The sequence below is a fragment of the Trachymyrmex septentrionalis genome, unplaced genomic scaffold (assembly GCF_001594115.1).
Source record: "Trachymyrmex septentrionalis isolate Tsep2-gDNA-1 unplaced genomic scaffold, Tsep1.0 scaffold19, whole genome shotgun sequence".
In the NCBI taxonomy this organism is placed as follows: Eukaryota; Metazoa; Arthropoda; class Insecta; order Hymenoptera; family Formicidae; genus Trachymyrmex; species Trachymyrmex septentrionalis.
In genome coordinates this window covers 4,702,329-4,709,188 of record NW_017305071.1, presented here as the reverse complement: position 1 = coordinate 4,709,188, position 6,860 = coordinate 4,702,329, and the positions used below count along the sequence as shown (strand labels likewise).

The window sequence follows — 6,860 nt, the reverse complement described above, 5'->3', positions numbered from 1 at the left end:
AGAAAGAGAGAGAGAGAGAGAGAGAGAGAGAGAGAGAGAGATTCACAAAGAGTTATTCGAAAGAATCTAATCTTTCTTTGTAAAATTGATAAAATAATTCTATTTTTTGTATTTGACCTGCTTTTCTTTTTTGAAAAAAAAAAAAAAAAAAAAAATTTAAACGATAATTAGAAAAATTTTTAAACTAAGAATTAAATTGTATACGCAATTTGCACATCTATTTTTGAAATTAAAATAATAACCATTCGTTATAATTATAACAGCATCTAGAAATGTACGCGGCTTTAATTAGAACGGAGAGAAAACTATTCACAAATTGATTATTAGCCTGTTTTTACATCGCACGATGAACACTTACGTTACTGTAATGGCTCGACACGAATTTTAATATGTGATATTGTACATGACTGGATTAAAGTAATATTGTAATTATTACTGACTTTATTCCTTTGTTGCATTGTCGTATTTGTGCACGGTCGCATAATCATTATTTATGCGAATTATGACGTATTGTAATTTATCACAATGTATTGATAATATGAAGAGATTGCTCTTTTATGTTTTAATAAACTCGATGCTTTGATAAACTCGTCTTCGAAAAAGTTTCAACGATAATCTAGTTATGGATATATTGGACATTAAAAGTTTATGCTAGATATCTGGATTGGAGATGAATTAATTTTCAAGACCGTAAACAACATAATTCCAAGTTTAAATTAATGTCGAGTACAGCTCCGTAGTTATTGAATTTACTTCAAGTTTATTTATCCAAGCAATATTATGCATAGTTTAACTTATGATATTAAATTATTGACAAATACACCATAAAATCATCAAGTTTTAAGTCTGGAACCGTTTTAAGAAAGAAATCGTTTTTCATATAAAATTTTTATTAGAGACTAAAATTTAGAACAAAATATTTTCTAAGGTCCCAAAGAGAAATATTAAAACTTATAAAACAAATATAAATTATAATTATTCACTTATATAAATATAAAAATATAATTACGTATAATATATAACATCGTAATTGAAGGAATTTCTTTTTTAGTTGCATTTATTATAATTTTGCTACGAGCGAACTTTGTTTTAAGAGTGTATGTATAAGAGAAGATCAAGTAGGAAAAGGTCAGCGCGGATAAAGCTTGACATTTTCCCGATTTTCTCCTCTTTTTTATGTTAATTTTACGATCGTTTCGAGCGACCACACTGGCAATTAGACCGTACCGCTAACTTTTAATATCTGCCGCTAATAGCCCTTTTAACAGGGCGCGTAATCCGATTTTGCGTTTTTACGTCTACGCGTATAGCAACTCGGGACCTGAGTTAATTGCTTTAATTGGACGTACGATTACGTTTAGTATCGCGTAGAGACATGCGCACGCCTAATTTCTCTTTTCTCTTCCCTCCCCCCCTTTTTCCCTCCCGCCTTCGCTTTTGTTCTACATCACGTTGACTCGATTAAAAGTCCCTTTGTCGAGGCTTGTCGACTAAAATGGGCCATCTATAGGGAGAGAAAGAGAGAACGAGATAGAAAGAGGGGGAGAGCAGGGGAGGAACAAACGCATGTGACAAAATTAATTTAACGCGATATCGTATTAGCTTCTCCGGCTCCAACAGCGTTAAAATCCCACGGAAAAATGCACCGTGCGTTGCTACATTGCAGTTTCGAACGGCAGCACCGGAGCTGTAGATAAAATTTCGCATCGGTCCAGAGGTTTGGTCATTATCACTTTGCTATCCATGTAATCTCGAGGAGATTGCATCGCGCGTTTCATATATACGCGCATACATGTGTACATACGACAATGAAATCGCCTAAGTAATCCCGTATATATCTTTTCAAAATTTCATCTCGATGGAAAAGCTTTCTGTAGCGTGAAAGTTTATATCGGCTCATACAATATTTGTATGAGCGAATTCGCGTGGAACTTCGGGATATTGGGTCGCTCGCTCCTCGCATTGACTGTTTTAGAAATAGAGAAGATGAAAAAACAATTTGTTGGATCATTGTTTTTATAGAGAATATGTAATTTAATACAATAAAATACATTAAATCGATCGTTTGTTTTCTGAAATTTGATAATTATTTGTAAATTTTTATTCATCTGATTTCAGTCTTCGATTCAACATTGTCGGTCAATTTTATGTCGCGAATATATAAAAAAAGTAAAAGAAAATGAAATTTGAAAAACGCCAAAAACAATCGCGTTAAACTAATCGGAATTCAGAAGCATAATGAATACTCCTGATTCCGAAGTATCTTCGATGCTTCTATTCACCTCTATATTTTGTGCTTAATGCCGTGAGGCGTGATAATTCCGTATAGTCGGCATTTCGCTCTTGTTCAGGGAGAGATGGGTTTCCGAGGATAGGTAACAGGAATTTACATAATCCTATTCCCTTGCGTCATATAATGCTGTCAGGTGGGAAAATTTTTGCTGAACCATCCGAAGAATTTTGTTACTTTATGACCTCTTCGATCTTTCGATTAGGAAGAAAAATATGAGAAATTTATACTTCGAGTCATCTTTGCACTATTCTATCTTTATTGTAAATTTTAATTTGTTCAATCTCCAAAATTTTATTTTCCCGGAAAAATTGACTTTAGAATCAAATTTCTACTTTAGTGTAAATCCTAATTTGGTTTCTAAAAACGACGGAATAGTCGACACTTTTTATATAAATAAAAGATTTTTTAAGAACATTTTTTTTTAAGTAACGTCTTCTCGAAGAAGGTAACAAAATCGCAATTTTACGTTTCACATCCGTTAGAACTCCGAGAATCAATACATTTCATTTTATTTATCATACAGATAAAAGCTTCGGAAAAGAGCTTTATTCGCTAGGGAATGATTCGATAAAATAGACGTGTGAGTGTAAAAATAAGAATCCTTGAGAGAATTGAGTTTCATTAAAAAAGAAAATTATAGAAGAGGTGTGTTGTTTTTATTGAACGTAAATGTGATCGCATGACTTGAGGACTTTTATGAGCATCATTGGCCATGCAGAGCTGCTTTGCAGAAAATACGAGTTTTCCGCGGTAAAACCGCATTTACTGTCTCTCCTTTTTATGAATCCCGAGAAGTCTCGAAGCTTTTCTATTTTGCGACGTGCAACGCGAAGGCGCAGATCGATATGACGTGCATCGTCTTGCACTTCTGTCTCTTGTTGGCAATTTATCTGTTTAAAGACACGGTGTTTGCTTTCGTAAGACAAAACATCGCGCGCAGAGTAAGGAAAAGCGATGGTATGCGCATGCGAGGTTTTCCATGACGCGTTCCAGTGGTCCCCGCCGGCCTCGTTTATTTCTTCACGCGAGAGGAGAATTCTACACTTTGAGATATGCACAGGTGAAATTTGCTAGACGAATTTTGTCTCTGTTTACCAAGGGAAACGCGGTTGCGGAAAATAAGGACACTTTAGACACTTTTGTATACAGCGATATTATTAGATATATTATTACGTAAATTAAATTAGAAATGCAAATATTAATCTTAGTCCGACATATAAAAATTTTAAAGTTTATGCTGAATTAAAATTATTGTATGGAATAAAAAGATACAGTATATAATAATAATGTTATAATAATCTATTGTTAAAAAGTAAGAGTTTATATTAATTACATTTAACTTGTACTTTGTGTGTTTTTCTTTTGAAAGAATTAATTGAACGTTACGTATAATTGTATTCAATTGTATCATCGATTGCAAAAATGGGTTTTACATCATTTATTACTTTTATTTCGTCGTTATCATTTGGTATGCGTTTGTCTTTCTCTCTTTTTCTTTTCAAAGATCAACTTTCTCGTTGATATCGCTTGCGACCGCCAAGTCCTTAAAAAGAATCTGAACTTCTTGCAGGAATATTTTATTACCTCATTCGCGAGCTCCGGAAACTCATCTCTTTCAACTTACCTCGTACATCCAGGCCATTTTTTCTCTCTCTTCGTCCCTCATTTTATTTCCATCCTTTTCGTCGCCTGCCGATAAGACCTGTCGTTTTTTTTATCACACGTATAATATTCTCTCTCTGTTCCTTTCTCATGAAACTGAAATTTGTTCAAGAAGTTTTACAAAAACGCAGAACACGATCCTTCACTTCGAACGCGACTACCAATATTTTTATAGAATGTTCTATTTTCCTATCAGATAGCTATACCTATATTTATATTTTTATATGAAAATACAAAAAGAGGAGAAAGAAAGATGTTCCTGCATGTTCTGGAGGAAAATTTAAAAATAAGATGTTGTTCCTACCGAAAGTTTAAGTTTGCAATACTTGATCAACTATAATTCAGAAAACGCGAATTACTTCAATCGATCTAAATAAATGTCACATTTTTCATTTTAGCCTCTGGAATTTTCTGCTATTAAAATGTAATGTTTGTCACACCTTTATAATTACGGGATTATCTTTAATACCATTGCTTCGCAAATTACGGAAATTTTTCTTTAGTTTAGAAATATGTCTTTCTTGTTTTTGGGTTAAATATATTCAAGAAGTGTTTAATTTTCTTCTCGATTGAAAGAAATTCCCAAGTGCTTTCCCTAGTAACATTCCGAAAGTTACTTTCCATAGAATTCTCGTTTTACTAGAAATACTTGTTTGAGGTGCTGGCTAATCGCGAAAGTTCAGCTTCTTTCCGATTAAGAAGTATTAAGAAGCATTAATTAATCGAGTCATTGATGAAAATGATAGAGAAAGAATTTTTTAATTTATTATTTGAGTATATAATTCATAGAGTTTGCACACCGTTTGGTGTGTATATATATTGTATATGTATATAAAATTTTCGTTTATTCTCGCCATGCTGAAAATTGTTCGCAAAGAAGTAATAAAATTTATCGAGTCTGAATATCTTACAAACGCTATAATAAAATGAGAAATTACATCTTTGAAGTAGCGGTTGCACGTTAATTATTTTTTTTTATTATTGTATAAAAAGTTTTTTATATAATGATACATTTTTTTATTGTATAAAAGTTATAAAAATACGTATGACTTATTTTATTTATTGAAATGTGGAGAAAAGAGTTACTTTTAATAAAATAAAATAATCTCTTCTAATACGACTTATTATTCGACATTAAATATTTACAAAAAGATTATTCTATATTTGTTTAGATTATCTTATTCTCAAAGCTCAGGGAGATATTTAAGAATATTTGTTCTTGTGGATTTCTCTGTATATACCGGGAAAATATTGCAAACTATTGCGGTAAGGTCAGCCCCTTTCGATTACGAATGTCCCTTTCGGTTGAGAGAGCAACAATAAAGTTTACCCGAAAGATCCGGATGAAAGACAATAGGATGGCTGAATCACGTGAATGAACGTGTTCGAATTTTATGCCGACCTTGCAGATTAATTTAAGGAATCTGTAAAATATCGTCAATATTTTGTTTTATCATTGACATAATTGTAGATAGAATCACTGCGACGTATTTATCTTCGAATAAATACGGTCACAGATGTCAAATAAATTTACTTGTAATCATGACTTCGAGATGTCAATGAATTTACTTGGAAATGCGTTTTGTTACTCTCACAAATTAATTCGTGTGCAAAATGTGGAAATTTCTCAATAAATCCTGCGTTGAACTTTGAGAGGAATTATTTCTTTATGATTTCTGAGCTAATAATTTTTTGTTGAATTTTTTAAATATGAAATATGGCTTGTATTGAATATTCAATGTTCTAAATATAATTTTAATTTAACGTTGCCGAGATATTTATTCACCGCTTACCAGAAATGAGATTTTCGCTTAATTTAAGATTATTTTACAGAGAAATTGAATCTATCCCCATCTGAATTACGTATAATTATATCTCGATTATAATAAATCGTTATTATTCCAATACTAATTCTGAATTTGATTCTAATTTTATTTATGATTCAATTTGAATTTTCTGAATAACTGAAAGAAAAGATCTCTTTTTTTAAACTTACTTATCTATTGATCTGTCCATATTTATATGATTATTTTGTTTGAATTAATATGATTAAAAAGATTTAAAAGATAAAAAATAAAAAATTTTTACAGAAAAAAACCTTAACAGGCGAAGTAATAAAATATTATAGAAAAAAAATTTTTAATAAAATATTTAAAGAAAATAAATTACATTTTTTGCCAAATAGACTCAAACAGATGAATAGGGTTACAGAAAAGTCGACGTTTCGCTGTGAGATTTATTAGAGATCACTTTTCTACAGAATTAGAAGCAAATATAGTTTCTCGTGCAATTGCGGGATCGATGATTCACTCTTTTTTTTTCTCTATTTATTAAACGCTCGTCCTGGCACTGTCGTATAACGCAACGACAAAGGCTCAACGTTAACTGCGACGTGTGATGCGACATGAAGGTGTCTGCAAACCGCTATGCCGCATCGAAACAACGATGGGTTTTTGTTCCGCCCCGAGCGATTCGAGAGCTCACCGACGACCGATCCGATTCCGCGTGATGAACGACCGATCGGTTCGATTCGATTTGACGCGCTTTTATACGAGGGCGAGCTTTATTGTCCGCAGGATCTCTACTAATTAACTCTCTACCGCACAGTTGCCTACGAACAACTACCCAAATAGTTACTACAAGCTGTATACTTTACTATTGAAATCCTGTCAAGTTAAACAGAAATCATATCAAATTAAAAAGTAAATCAAATCAGCAATTTAAACAAGTGTATATAAGCTATTAATTTCAAAATCAATCAAGATATTAAGTCTGAGATATATTATTGAATAAAATAAATATAGTTTAGATCGTTGATTTAAAATTAAATTACGTTAATAATCTACGAATAAAGAGATTGCTAATTTTGAAAATCGGATGAAGATTTGTTTAAAATATGTTTTGA

The 6,860-nt window shown here is 31.9% G+C and overlaps 1 protein-coding gene across 1 annotated transcript in view; it reads left to right on the top strand.

Moving 5' to 3' along the window:
• LOC108746989 (matrix metalloproteinase-2-like) overlaps positions 1-6,860 on the top strand; it is a 170,087-nt gene that overhangs the window by 113,247 nt on the left and 49,980 nt on the right. The gene's annotated exons all lie outside the window — the stretch shown is intronic.